Source organism: Camelus dromedarius, chromosome 18 (genome assembly GCF_036321535.1).
Source record: "Camelus dromedarius isolate mCamDro1 chromosome 18, mCamDro1.pat, whole genome shotgun sequence".
NCBI lineage: Eukaryota > Metazoa > Chordata > Mammalia > Artiodactyla > Camelidae > Camelus > Camelus dromedarius.
Genome location: NC_087453.1, coordinates 28,263,979 through 28,279,310, shown reverse-complemented (window position 1 = coordinate 28,279,310; position 15,332 = coordinate 28,263,979). Strand labels below are relative to the sequence as shown.

The following is a 15,332-nucleotide window of genomic DNA, read 5'->3' as shown; positions in this document are numbered from 1 at the left end:
GTTCCTCCAGGAACAAGAACAAGACTTAAGTATCATCACCTTCGTAATCTAGGTGGAAGTGACAGCCACGTGGCTCCCCTGTGCAAACTTTTTCCTTTGTTCATAATAATCCTGCCTTTAAACAGTAGAGTGTATGGCAGGGGAGATGGAATCCTCTGTCACAGGTTATACGGTGCTCACACAAAATATGTCTTCTTTTTGCTCAAGCTGCTTCACAAAGCTTATAAGATGCTCTGGTATTATTACGGAGAGAAAAAAAATGGAAGTGTACCAAGTCAACAGAAATGAATTGTTAACATAAGTAGTTACTTGTGTTTATTAAGTACTTTTTCCCTGAAGGACTCAAATCATTTCAAACATGTAAGTGTACCTAAAACCTCTGTTAACAATCTCACAAGCACACAGTTGCTTTTACCAAATTTTACTGGAGGAAAATGTTATTAGTTAATATGCAGTACACTACAAAGCAGAAATATTAAATCCCTAATACCTCATGTCTGCCAAGCAATCATTTAGAATCATGGCAAATGCAAACTGGATAATCTCTTGAACCACCACCTTTGAGACTTCTGAATGAGCATCACATACTTTTTTCTTCTGTGTTAAAATAAGATGATTTCATAGCATCCTTTCCACATTCATCATCTGCCTATACAGCCTACATGAAACGCTTAAGCCTGGAAAACATTTTCTAATAAGATCATCAAAGATCTTCTATACATTTATGAAGTGAAAATTAGCCACTGAATTTGGAGACTCGGGCACCACAATCTTCATGGTGATCCAAGAGGATTACAGAGTCACTCCAAATGCTAAATCTACATTTTACAAAACAAGCAAATTGTTTTTCTACGAGGCATGAAGCTCTCCTCTATCTTAGGTCTACCTGTAAACAATGTGAGGTAATAGAGGGAAATGTGTACCCTAGTTTCTGCAAGAGTTTCATCATAATTCTATATAACCCATTCTACTATTCAATGGGGAGATAATGTTAAGAAGGAATGATGAGATTTACGTGGCTGAACGAGGGTGTTCAAGAGTAATGCCAGCTTCTATAACAAACAGATCCAGAACTACATAAAGCCTCACCCCAACAGAAGTTTATGTATCTCTCTCTCGTGGTCATGTCATTTGTGCTCCTTTTTCAATTGCATAGTTCTTACCGGGAAAGACTGCAAATATTGACAATCAAAGATTTTCTATTCAGGAACATGTGGGTGTTCCTGGTTAGCAAGGAGCCCTCGCCCTCCTTCATGCAACAACTAAGTCCCAGGTGTCTTCAGTCCCATCTCCCCACCATCCACCACGGCTTCAAGGTCATCTACATCCAACCAGAAGAAGAAGGAAGATAGAACATGGGGTTTAGAAGCCTTGTCCCAGATTAGAGACACACAGGATGGCACAGATGGTGAAACAGCTGCTGTGTGTGCCAAAGTGGGGAAACAGCACACAGGAAGAACAGACAATATGCTTAAACAATGTAAAACAGTATGCCACAGTCTCCTTGTTCTCGAAAACAAACAGGCCAGTTGACTTCGCTGGGAGGAATCGGATGCAGTGCAAACGCTCCCAGGCAATGGTTTTGGTTAGACTCTGAGGGTAAGGAACACAATTATAAACACCAATCTCTACCCTCCCCCAGAAAAGTCATCCCATTACTAAACCAAAGTGGGATGTTTATAATTCCGATATATGTGCTGTTTCATTAAAGGATAATGAAAGGATTTTTTTTTCCATGAAAGAATATTGGGAAATCTTACTTGTGTTATGGCTAATTTAAGGAATCACTGATGTCTGGCTCTCCTGATGTTCTTTAATTATCCCGTTATTATTATTCCACGTAGAGGAGGATGTCAGTGGGAAGCTAGTCTGGGCTCCTTAAATACGCCAAAAGGCTGATTTCCTTCGTATTCCCCTTTTGTTCTCAACAGTCGTCTCAATAGGTGTGGTAACAGACCTTCCACCAAAGCTGCTGGCCCTGTGATGGGTGGAATTCCAAACCATCTTCTGCCTCTCTGAGTCACCACTCCAGAGGCACAGTCCCAGGCTTGGCAGACCTTAAGCCCTGTGCTCCCTCTAGCTGGCAGAAGTCAGGAAAAATAAAAGTCAGCACTTCTGCTTGGGAAATTAAGAGGAACAGGGCCGTCTCAGCCACCCAGCTTCATACCATGATGGATTTCCCCAAATTCAGGAAAAAGATTCAGACACTAGGGAGCCCGAAGTGTGTCAAATGTCTACTACAGGCATGATATGATGTTAACAACTTGAATACACCCAGACTCCTGCCACCTGTCACGAGATGTGGGCTGTCACAAGAGGGAGGAAAAACCTGGAAGAAGATTATGGGGGAAACAATTTTCTTTTCCACTCATGCCCCACCAGGGATTCATGACCACAGCAACATCCCCCAAGACTCTACAAAGCGAACCAGGCTCTGTCCTCCCCATTCAATGCCAGGACCTCAGGGAAAAGCTACTGGAAGTGGTACGGACAGTTCCAGCGATGACACGCGTCCCCAGCCCTGTCGGAGAGAACTTCTGGTGATGGTGCGGGTGTTCTCTGCCCTGCCCAGTGTGCAGCCTTCCAGCCACAGGGTGCCATTCAGCACTGAAACTGCTGCTAGTGTGAATGATAAACTCAACTTTTAATTTCCTTAATTTAAATTTAGATTTAAATAACTGCATGTGACTCTCAGCTAGCGTAATGGACAGGGCAGGCCCAGCCTCTCCGTTGGTGTTTAACCAATGCTGTGTGTAAGAAAGTTGACAACTTAAAGTCTTTTAGAAGGAAGTTGTGCCATAACCCACCAGCAACCCAACCTAATACCTTAAAAAAAAAAAGTGTATGTGGCTATTTTTTTGCTATAACTGTTTAAAACATTCTAGCTGTGTCCTGGCTGAATCACAGGTTCAATCCTAACCTGACTAAGGTACCGTCACTGTTCTACAGCAGCAGTTCTAAACTTCTCTGATCATGAGGACCCAGTTTTAACGCCAAAATGAGTTATTAACCACGTACAACATGTCATAATTCTCCATTTTTGCTATCCTGAGAGAGGTGAGAGGTGATGTTTTGTAAGTAATGGGCACCTCACTCTGAGCGCTCTGGCAGAGAGAACCGAGCCATTCCCAGGCTGGAGGTGGCCGTGAGCTGGACAAGGTCACGGACAGGCGGAGGTGAAAAGTCGCTTTTGTGAAGCTGTCAGAAGAATGAAGACAGACCCCATCAGCTTCACAAATCAGTGATTAAAAATGGGGAGGGATGTTTCCACATCGTAGCTTCTCTGCCTAGAAATTATCTAAGAACTAAAATCTTATAGCCTGAGAGGCGACTGGAGGGACACAGTAAAGGATAGTGGCCCAAGGTCAGGTTTGACTCCTGTGATCTTGGAACATCCCGAAACCTTGGAGGCGATCCTGTGGTTGGGGGTGAGCCACTGTAGCACTTGTGTCCAGAGCATTGATAGGGACCTCTGGACACACCACTCTCACCAGAATCAAAGTCCCCAAGCACACCTTTCAGAACGGAAGAGCCAGCAGATGTTGGTCCACATCGCAGGGTAAAAGCTATCAGGAAAACTTAAGCACCTGCTAGGCTAGGAGCTCAGTCCATGGAATTTAGAAACCTCTCAGAGACTCCATATAGATTACAAAATGACTCCATTAACCTAAATGCCCACAACCTTGCTGTAGCTGATAAATTATGAAGCAAATCACAATCTGTGCTCTGAAAAAGAAATCTCATAGGAAAAAAAAAAAAGGAAGATATGACAACTTTGGCTGGCCACAGACCATTTTATACTCCCAAACTCTCTGGGTTTCCCAGAATGATGTCACCCACTGAATAAAGAGGAAACTATTTCATCAAACTAGGTTGAAATTAGTCAATTTCAATTTTTAAAAATGTACCTTACTGACAGACATTCATTTTATTACACACCAAACAATCGTTCTTTAAAAAGCCTATAAAATTCAATATTGAGCTTAGAAAGCTGAATCTGATGTTTTAACTCAATTCACCATGTCATGCATTAGCAGCATAGAAACTGCTTCTCCATTAAACAGTCTCGAATATAATTGCTTCAAGATAACCAAATGTTTTAAAAGTCACAAATTAATTTTTTAAAAATGCATACACCTACCTTTGTTAAGAAAGATCACAGTTCAGGACTCCGTATCATAGAGAAACCATCTTTTCCTGTGAGGAAAAAAGAGAAAAAGACTATCTACTAATAACAGAATGCGGCAAATAAGTGAGCTTTTAAGACCTGCTATAATTTCCTCATGCTATGCCTTCATTTGCAATATTAAACTAAAGCAAATCTTTCATCTTAGACTTAAAATATTCCTTAATTTCTAACTAAATGAAATACCTTAAAGATTTGGGTTCCAAAGAATTGATTTCTAAGGAGCAAATGGGAAAAATAAATGAGAACTTTTCAAAATTAGAATTAAAATATTCACTTCACATCTATCCCAATGTCATATACTCAAACATTTCATTTAATTCTATGAAGTAAATGTATTTCATTTAATTCTCTGAAGTAAATGCAACTGTACAAAAACTCCACTCTTCTTTCTATTCTCCCAGTGGGAAAATGAGGTGAAGACATTGTAACAGCCTGTGCAGGTCACATAAGGTAACAGAATTATAAGCTGCTACTTCCTTATGTGAAAAATTTTTTTTAATGTCCAAGCCAAAAACCCATTCAAGGGCTCCATTTTTCTTAGCTAAGGATTTTGGATCAAGAAAAATATACATAAGAAAGTAAATTAAAATAGGGTCCCTCTGATTTGACTTTACATTTATCATTTTCAATAAATAGTTGACATCGAAACCCACTCATCACTAACATTAAATTTTCCATTCAAAATTCCTTGTTGGTGTTCATTACATTATTCCAATATTTTGACTTTATATAAGAAAAGAAATGGTTTAATGCAATACACATTAATCATCTGCTGCTATACACTGTTTCCACCAGACCTAAGCAGAACAGCTAATGGCAAAATGTTCGTAAGAGTGTAACTCTGACTCTGACCCTGATACATTAGGTTCCACGTGTAAAGTAATTTAACTTTCAATGAAGATGATGTGCATCTTCAGAAACAATGACCACGGTTTCTGAAACAAAAGAGCTTCAAAGATTTGAAATGACTGTCAAGGCATAAACTTAAGAAGATCACAGCCCAGAGGACTCACTCACACACACACATCCATCCAACGGGGACTCCTGGATCAGTTTGTGCTCATTCCAGCTGCCACCTTCTTTTCAGACAATCAAAATCCTTTCTAAACTTTAAACAAGAAATTCTCCCAACATCTTCCTGAAAGGACTGTGAATCCTACAGCCACATGCAGTCCTACAAAGGGCCAAGGCTAAGTACGACCCTTTGTGGCTACATTTAGCTCTGGAACCTCTTCACTTGAAAGCAATCCCCAATGCCCCACTTGGAATCCCCAGCTTAAATGAGCATCTGGGGCCCTTTCTCTCCTGCTTTCTTCACTTCAGACATCAGCCAGCAGTTCTCTCTCACTGCCAATCGGACTAAGTGTCACAGCTGCCCATTCTGTTTTCTGAAATTACAGAAAGGCCGCAGCTAAGTCCCACTAACAAAAGAAAGGTAAGACAGACTGACAATCCAGAGACAGTCTGGACCTGGGTCTAGAGACACAGGTCAACATGCACACACTGAGCCAAGCCCTAATCTCTGGCTTAGAAACAACTGGATGGGGCTCCTCAGAGATCTTCAGTTCATAACTGGCTGTCCAGAAAAAAGATGACATTGAGGATCTACCTCCCAGCAATCCAGCTGGGGTCCTTGAGGGGGAGGGAAGAGACAAAACCGAAGTGCTCCGGAGTCTGTTGCAATTGAATGATGAACACATGAAGGGTCACTGCAGTATTTGCTCTATTTTTATGTTACATTAAAAATTTTCCACGACAAAAGTTAAAAAGTGATCATCTGACAAAAATTAGGCGTGAAAATATGAGAAAGAAAGAGAGGAGGACACGGGTCCTAAATATCACAACCTTCCTGTTTTCCAAACACCCTTCACCAAAAAAGGAAAACCTAGGGAAATAAGCAAAAACTTTTTAAATTAAATATCACCGTAGATAAATGAGCAGGCTGTAGTTGAGGTTTTATAAACGAAGTAATAACAGCCTTGAAGCTTCCTTTCAGTATTTCAAAAGCCAAATAAGAAGTATATATTTAACTGCAAGGACGCATCTTTTTTTTTCATTTCAAGTATCTGATCTGAATTAATTGATATCAACATAGAAACACTGGTTATTTCATGCTTGTCAGAAACTGTTGGTAGTTAACTATGCCTTTGATTAACACAAGTAGGAAAAGGGATGACTTAGAATTCATATCAATGTGATCTGTTTCATGAACAAAAATCTTCCTGAACAAGAGATCCGAGAGGGCACCATTTAAAAAAAAAAAAAAAAGGATCTTTTATTGGTGCAAATTTGGGGATCACAGATAGAAACTATCCGACTCCAATCCACTTCTGCTACCTGAGTGATCTGTCACTAGGAATCAGCAAAATATGGACACTCTATTCAGACCATAATTTGGCCAGAATTTAGAAGAAGGGTTCACACGAGGCTAAAGTCCAGCTTCCACAACAGGCAGAGAAAGTCACATACCAACCAGAATCATCCTCATAGCCTTGGAATTTGACTGACTGACCCTGCCAGACGCCACAACTGGAACTCTGACTCTGGACATAAATTAAAAAAGCAGGGTTTATGTCATGGTTTGGGGAAAGACCATGAGTCAAACTGTGCCAAGCCCGCTTCAAAAGTTGAACTGGGAAAAAAAAAAAAAAAAAAAGATGCACTGGAGCAACAACAAACTTTGGTTCCCCCCGACCAGAATACACACAAGACACCGACCCTGAAACCTAACATGGGATAGGATGATTTAAAAAAAAAAAAAAAAGTAGTTGATGGTTTTCTGTTTTCTTTTTCAAGTTTTCCTGGCCTAAAACAAACTGTTTCCTTTCCAATAAAGAAACAATGCCAAATTCTGAAAAGGAAATCTGTCTGACTTAATGGGTAAGCACATAAAAGCTGGAAAGGGGAGTATTATGGGAAAAGCAGAGCAGCTCGGACCTATGAGGTGGGCCCCCAGATTTACTGGTGAAAGGACCAAGGGTCAGAGAAGGGAGTGTGTGGGTCATAATTACAAACAGGTTGCATGATAGAGGTCAGCTAAACAAAATTGAGTATTTTTTCAATTTGAAAATCCCAGTTCCAGCAATTGACTAAGAGCTAAGAGAAGCTTCCATAGCTTACGCCCATAACTCACGTAGTTTTCTTCCAAGCGGACATCATTTGAGATCTAGTTCAATTAAATCAGGAGTGGTATAATAGACAGTTTTATGCATTTAATAAAGATCTGTCAAATAAATGCACAAATGAGGTGGGCAACTAATAGCACATCATGAAATCTAAACCAAAGGTCATTAGAAATGACAAAAATAAAATCCCCAGGTAAGGCAGTGATACTTTTTGCCTAACCAAAATTTATAACCTTGATTTTCTCTGCGGGGCAGTGCGTCAGGCTAAAATGGTCTGTTCCCCTGACTCTCTTGCACCAGGGGTAGCCATGTGACATTGTTTTGGTCAGTGAGGTGCAAGAAAGAAGGCACTGAGGAAGTCTACAATCAAGATATGAGCACATCCCCTTCCCTTTTTCCTGGGAACACCTGCTGGAAGGTGCAGGGCCATCTCCCACCCAAGGGGACAAACGCCAGACAAGAAAAACTGAGAGACGGAAAGAACCTGGTTCTCGATGGCATTGCTCCCAAAAATGCCTGGATTCCCAAACTTGCACTTCATGTTAGGCATGACTTTTGGAAGTTCAAGTTGCTGTCTTCTATAATCCACGGGCAAAAACGTTCACAGGCAAAAATATTCTAACAAAGAGATTGGAGAGGGCACCATTAAAAAAAACAAAAAAGATCTTCTATTGGTGCAAATTTTGGGATCTTTCCCTCTGTGGGAAAATGAGGTGAAGACATCACATCTTTCCCTCTGTATTCTCAGAAGCTGCTTCTATTTCCACGGACTCTGATGCTCCACATAACTGTCCAATAACAGGGCTACGAAATCATCGCTGACCTCACCAACACTTCCCACTTGACAAGAGGCCCCATCATGCTAAAAGGCAACAAGTCTAAAGGCAGGCAGCCAGCAGGAAAACTATCAGGAACAACAGGCCACATCATTCTCCAGAACCACACAGTGCCCACCTATGGACCATTGCACTCTCCTGTCAGGGATACAAGAGGAAATGACCAATGTTCACAGCAGCACTGTGTACAACAGCCAAGACGTGGATGCAACCTAAAGGCCCATTGACAGATGACTGGATAAAGAAGATGTGGGGGGGGGGGTGTACACAATGGAACACTACTCAGCCATAAAAAAAGAATGAAATAATGCCATTGGCAGCAACATGGATGGACCTAGAGATTATCACACTAAGTAAGCCAGAAAGAGAAAGAAAAATACTACATGACATCACTGAATATGCGGAATCTACAAAAATGACACAAATGAACTTATTTACAAAACAGAGACAGACTCACAAACATAGAAAATAAACTTATGGTTACCAGAGGGGAAAGGAGGTAGGGAGGGATAAATTGGGAGTTTGGGATTTGCAGATACTAATTATTGTATATAAATAGATAAACAACAAGGTCCTACTGTACAGCACAGGGAACTACATTCAATACCTTGTAATGGCCTATAATGTAAAAGAATATGAAAAGGAATATATATATATATATGTGTGTGTAAATGAATCATGATGCTGTACCCCAGAGATTAACACAACATTGTAAATCACCTGTACTTCAATTTTTAAAAATTAACAAAGAAAAAAAGAAAAAGAAAATGACCAAAAACAGAGCAATGCTATTCCAATGATCAAGAAATGGAGGGTCTTCTAGGTTAAGACGGTCTCAAAACCTGTATATCTCAACAAAGAAGGGAAGGAAATGTTTAGAGGCCTGGCTGAATTAAACATCAGAAACGAAACATCTCTAAAAACCAGGAAACAAGAATAGGGCACCTCTTGAGGGCTTGAGGGCAGTCCTGGTTGAGAGGCCCCTACTGTATGCTTCTGCAGGGCCTCAGCAACGCACCTCCTGGAACTGAAAATTCTAGGCATTTCTCCCTTAGCTGCTGATCTCTCTTGACACATAAATTCCCGGAGCTCAGGAAAGCTGGCATGTTACAAGTGTGGACAAATGCCAAATGAAGACATGAGCAAAACAACATACAGACCCCTTTTCCCAGGGGCCTTATGAAAAGCATGCAATCCTCAAACAATAAAAAATCTGGGACCATCATTTCCCTAGAAATGTGATGAGTTGTATGAACTGTTCAACTGACCCAACAGGACATATTTAATTCAAAAATCTACAGAAAAAAAAAAAGGATGACACTTACGAAGCAGCTATTCTAAGCCAGGTGATGAGGGAGGGACTTTACACCCAGTGTTTCATTCATCTTCACAACCCCCACCCCAGTTAACCTCTAGGGTCTCCCCTTTCAGATGAGGACAAGTTCAGAGGGAGCCAGGGCACTCCCCAAAGGTGACATAACCCCCAAAAAGGCAGACCGGATATTCAAACCCAGGAATGTCACTCTCACATTTCTGCTATGTCATGCTGCTTCTCCACTTTGGTCTTCAGTAAAATATTGTGTATAAACTGTACACATGAGCTGAGATAACATTCACGAGAACTTTCAGTTTATGGCCTCAAAATCACATATGCGGGGTGAGGGGCCACTGTAACCTCAAGCACAATCACCGTCTGCCCATGCCAGAAATCAGACAGGGGTTGGCATGACAAAGATAATGACCTCTAGCTCATCTGACAGCCTTAGGGAATTACAAAGGTTCTATTCACTGACAGCATTTTTTTTTAAAAGCCACTATGTACTTGTATGACCTAGAAATTCTGCAGAACAAACCTATGAGCCTATGACTTCAGTTTCTCTCAGAAATCAATATCCCCCCACCCTGATTGTACACACATGTACTACAGGTGCATGTATGTGCCCAACATGTGTGGCACCATGACCCTGGAGACTAGTCAGTGGGTGAGCTTACAGTAAAACCCACTGCTATGATAAGCAATGCTGCTATGAGTATCAGGGTGCTTGTATCTTTTCAAATTAAAAGTTTTCTCTGGATTATATGCCCATCGACAGGTAATTGGATAAAGAAGGTGGAGTAAGTGTACACACACACACACACACACACACACACACACACACACACACACACAGGAATACTACTCAGCCATAAAAAAGAATAAAACAATGCCATCTGCAGCAACATGGATGGACCTAAAGATGATCATACTAAGTGAAGTAAGTAAAAGACAAACACCATATGATATCACTTACATGTGGAATCCAAAAAATGACACAAATGAGCTTATTCACAAAACAGAAACAGATTCACATTCACAGACATAGAAAACAAACTTATGGTTACCAAAGGGAAAGGGGTGGGGTAGGGATAAATTAGGAGTTTGGAATTAGCAGGTACAAATTCCTATATAAAAAAGAGATAAACAACATGGTCCTACTGTATAGCACAGGGAACTATATTTAATAGCTTATAATAACCTATAATGAAAAAGAATATATATATAAATATGTGTAACTGAATCACTTTGCAATACACCAGAAACTAACACAACATTGTAAATCAACCATACTTCAATTTAAAAAAAACAAACCCATTGCTTCTATGCATACAAGATATCAGATCTATTGAAGCAATTTAAAATAAGAGATTCATGTGAAACAAAAGGGAGAAAAAAATCCACCGTCAAAAGAAAAAAAAATGGATGCATTTTGCGATAGACTGGTAACATTTTCATTGAATAAATAATACCTCTTTGAAGCTGGTGAAAATGTAGTAGAAATATTTATCCAGTAAACATCTTAATGAAATAAACTGTTATGACTCCAAAGAAACCTAATTTAACAACTTTCATAAATCCTCATGGAGAAGAAATAGACTCACCACCCCCGAAACATTTGGCAATTATTTTTACACAATATGTGCACAGTCTGTGATGTACGTGCAGAGATGGAGAAGTTAACTGCGGCAAATTAGCCTAATCACGATCCTCTTTGCTCTGCCATTTCAGGGGAACCTTTACAGAGATTTTTTTTAAACAGTATCAAGTATTTTGCAAGTCATCATTTCTATCGGGACAGCTATCTAATACCCATTTTTTAAAAAACCTGAAAAATGTGTTAGAGGCCAAATTCACTTTGGGACAGTTATTATGTGATAAGACATGTTTCCTTTTTTTCCTCCCCCTTTCTATTAGTTATCTATTATTTTCAGATGTTCCATACACAGATCTTTGGTGGGGGGAATCATGATTTAGTACAAGGACATTGAGACTTTTTCCAAATAATGAACGAATTATTTTTAAAGAAAATAAACATATTCCGTATTTTTTTTTTTTTTTTGGCTAACCCATTTCAGTTCTTTCCCATGATACAGGAAAAAAAAAATAGTATTCTCAAACTCACAGTTTTTTCTCTGTAATTTTTTGAAGTGCTCAATCTTCACCAAAGGCTAATCATTTTAAAAGACAATTTTTATAATAAAGGAAACAAGATGAAGATACTTTTACAAAGGCAGTATCTGGGAAAACTTAAAAGTAGAACTCTGTACACAACTTCTTTTAAATCTCTTGCCCAAAACTCCAAGCTTTCTAGCAGATTAGGACTCCTTCACTCCTTGAAGCTTACCTTGCTTCAAGCACACCCAGAAAAATAGGCCAAAAGTATTCAGATTCCCCCTTGCATTTGACCCCACAAAACAGGCAGATACTGCCCCATTTACAGAAGGAAAAAAAAAAAATTGATGCCCACATTAAATTAACTGTCAAAAGAAGTTCCAGGGCTAGACCTTAAAACAGGCTTCAATATTAAAATATCCCTTTTCTGAGGCACTAGCTCACTTTCCTTATTTCTTTTTCTGCATTCTAAAGTAATTCTTATTAACAGACAAAGGCTCAAAAATGTACACAAAAATCTACTCTACAAATAAAGTTTGGAAAGTTATAATTAGCAGATTTCTGGTGATAACGGATACAATCTTGGTGCAGCTTCCTGCATACAAAGTCAAGCCGTAAAAGGGAATTCTTACTAGTCTTTACAGAAAAATGAGTGAGCTGATTAAATATAGATCAAAGGCACCTCTGCCATGAAAAGGCCGATTTTTATATCTCGTGGAAAGAACAATATCAATAAACAGAAAGCAATCTGGTGTCCCTCATTCGAGCCTGTAATGACTATCTGTTTATGATTAGATCAAGATCAAGCACTTTTGACCCTTCTTTGTGCCTTTCGGTTACTCTCCGATATTTTTAGCATGATCATGTATTATTTTTATAAGCTCCAAAGTTTTTTTTTTTTTAATCCTAGACACTGCCGAGATATAATCTCTTTTTTAGTCACATAAATCACTACTGTGAAATAAACGAGGCATGTTAATATATTTGGAAAAATACACTGATAATTAGTTATACTTATGCCTGTAAAATGGCTTATCTTGTAGCTTACAGATTCTAGTACAAAGTCACATCAAATGTTTTAAGGTTATTTCCTGTTTCAAAATAAGCTAACCAATGAACTGATAAATACATTTTATATTCATCTGTATCTACTCCAAAAATTGGGAAAATTACTTGTTTCTTCCAACCGGTCTCCTTGATCTGTGCTACTTAATCTTTGCCAATTCATCAAATGCATTTGAGGTGACCCCATCCTGCATCATCTCTTTCTCTGACAGCTATATCGGGACTATAAAAATATATATTTGTGTGTGTATATATACATATACATTATATAAACATAAATATACTTATACACACATATTATATATGCATACATATAATATATTCACATATATAATGTATAATATATAATGTATAAATATATATGATACATAGCGTATAAATATATATATAATGTATAAATATACATACGCACTGTTTAGAGATTTCCACCAGGGAAGCCCTGTCATCCCCATTCCAGGTTTTAGCTGCCTTAGCCAACCTGACCAACGAGTCTGAGCTAACAACAGTTTTGAATTTTGATTCCACTTAAGTGACCAACTGTTTAACCAAATGAGGAAAGAGTGTTGTAGATCAGAAACCTCACTCTTCTTATTATACCTGTCACCTGACTTTCCCCAGAGACCAATATCCTGAAATCACCATGAGTTGATTCATTAAGCATTTATTTTGTACTTAGTGTTTCATTACCGTGAAGGCAGAAGATTCTTGAGTGTGGTAGTTCACAAGTTACAAATGTAACTGAAGATATAACACTTCTCTGTGCATCTTGCCCGATAAGCCAATAATTTCAAAGTTCTTTTCAACAGAAGTAGAAAGGAAAGTCTCAGTGCTGAAGGCAATAGGTGATGAGTTCCCACCACATGACCATGGGACTTGCTGGAGGTGGCCAGACCAGTCCAGAGGTCACCTCCAGGGTCCATGCATGAGAACTCACTGCAGAAAACACTTCATCAAAGAGAATTCTCAAGGAGACAGTGGTTCCATTTCTCTGCTCTCTATCAGCTCAGATCAAGTCCCCAAACAACCCTCAAACCGTGGGGCTATCTGCAATGAGAGAGGCTGATAATCTATTATTGCCTGGCTGGATGCTTGCCTCTGTGCAGAAATTCACAGCCTGTTCAGTGGGGCAAGTGTGAGGATGGAGCCCTCAAACCTGGCAGATGCTGCCTGCAATAGTAGAGGGAGGCAACAGAGCCTCAGCAAAAGTGGAAATTAATTTGACGGTGCTAACATGTGAGTTTCCCAAGGACCAAGTGGATCCCTAGGAGGGAATGAGGTTTGAGTGATCCTAATAGGTCCCTACCCAAGCATGCTGCCTGGACAGGGGCTCAGGGATACTCCAGTGATATACCTCTTGAGGACAGGAGCTGCCAGGCATGAGTGATCACCCAGGAATTGCACTGCTCACATCCAAAAATGGCATGGTATCGATGGACCCTGCAGAGGACCTCCCAAGAACTCATTAGGGTATGTATGAGAAAGAGCTGCCCATGAAAATAACAGCACCAGCTAACTGCAACAGCCTGGGCCCCTTTTCTGCCCCTGCCAACTCTGGAGAAGCCCGAGACAGTGGGCAGAAGGAAGTACAGACAGGAAACATGACCCTTCTTCCTTGCTGATGATCATCCAAGCTAGGGTTCAGGTCTGAGGATGGAAATGGGGAGAAGCTATAAACTGGGCCAAAAAATGGAAGTTTTATTTACATTGTACTACATTTTCTAATATTTCAAAATTAGGTTTTCCAATACTTTCCAAAGAAGAATAAAGCTATTCTCTGTGTCTTACTAAGTTCCACTAATAAGTATCCAACCTATACAAGATTATTTTTTATGAAGTTAAATCATAAAGAAAAGTAAGAAGACATAGAAAATCAAAATGTAAATTTAATACACCTCTTAAGATTTTAACTCCAGAATATAACCATATTAACAATGACTTTAAATGTAAATGGACTAAATATTCCATTCAAATGGCAAAGACTGTCAGAATGGATATAATAATAATAATAATAATAACAATAATAGAATAAGAATCAACTATATGCTCTCTACAAAGAAACGCACTTTAAATAGAAACACATAAATAGGTTAGGTGGAAAAAAATTACACCATGCATGCGAACAGTAAGCAAAAAAAACACCTTAACTGGCTGTATTAACATCAGATGAATACACTTCAAAACTAGGGGTATTACTAGAGACAAAGAGGAACACTTCAGGATGATAAAAGGGTAAATCTGAAAGAATGCTACAGAACTAAGCCCTTCACTTAAGACAGAAGGAAACTGAGACAGATGACTTGCTGAAAGACACTTAGCTAAGCGAATGCCTAGCTACAAGTCACTCCTCCCAAATCCTTTTTCAGAGCCTTTTTCATTTAACCAGTGCCCCTATAATCTGAGGTCATTCAACACAAAAGCAACCAGCCTACTTGGTCAAAACCATCAATTCAGTAGCTACCCAGACACAGCCTTAGGGGAGGAGGGGGGCCACAGGGAATGAGAGAGAGGGTGGGAGCCTGAGCAGGGTCTGGCTCCAGATTCAAGCCCTGCAACTTGCTAGTTGGGCAGCCCTGAACAAATCACTTAAATGGGCCTCAGTTTCCTTATCTACAGAATGGGAACACCATTCACCACTCTCACAAGATTGATGTAAATATGACCATGCGGAAGAGGACAGCAACTCGCCG

General features: G+C 39.6%; 1 protein-coding gene across 1 annotated transcript in view; it reads right to left on the bottom strand.

Annotated features, from left to right (window-relative positions):
- PLCB4 (phospholipase C beta 4) overlaps window positions 1–4,205 on the bottom strand; it is a 356,606-nt gene extending 352,401 nt beyond the window's left edge. The window contains exon 1 of the mRNA XM_064475875.1: window positions 4,142–4,205. The gene's annotated coding sequence lies outside the window, so the exon portion shown is untranslated. The remainder of the gene's footprint in view (window positions 1–4,141) is intronic.
- Between the last annotated feature and the right edge of the window lie 11,127 nt (window positions 4,206–15,332).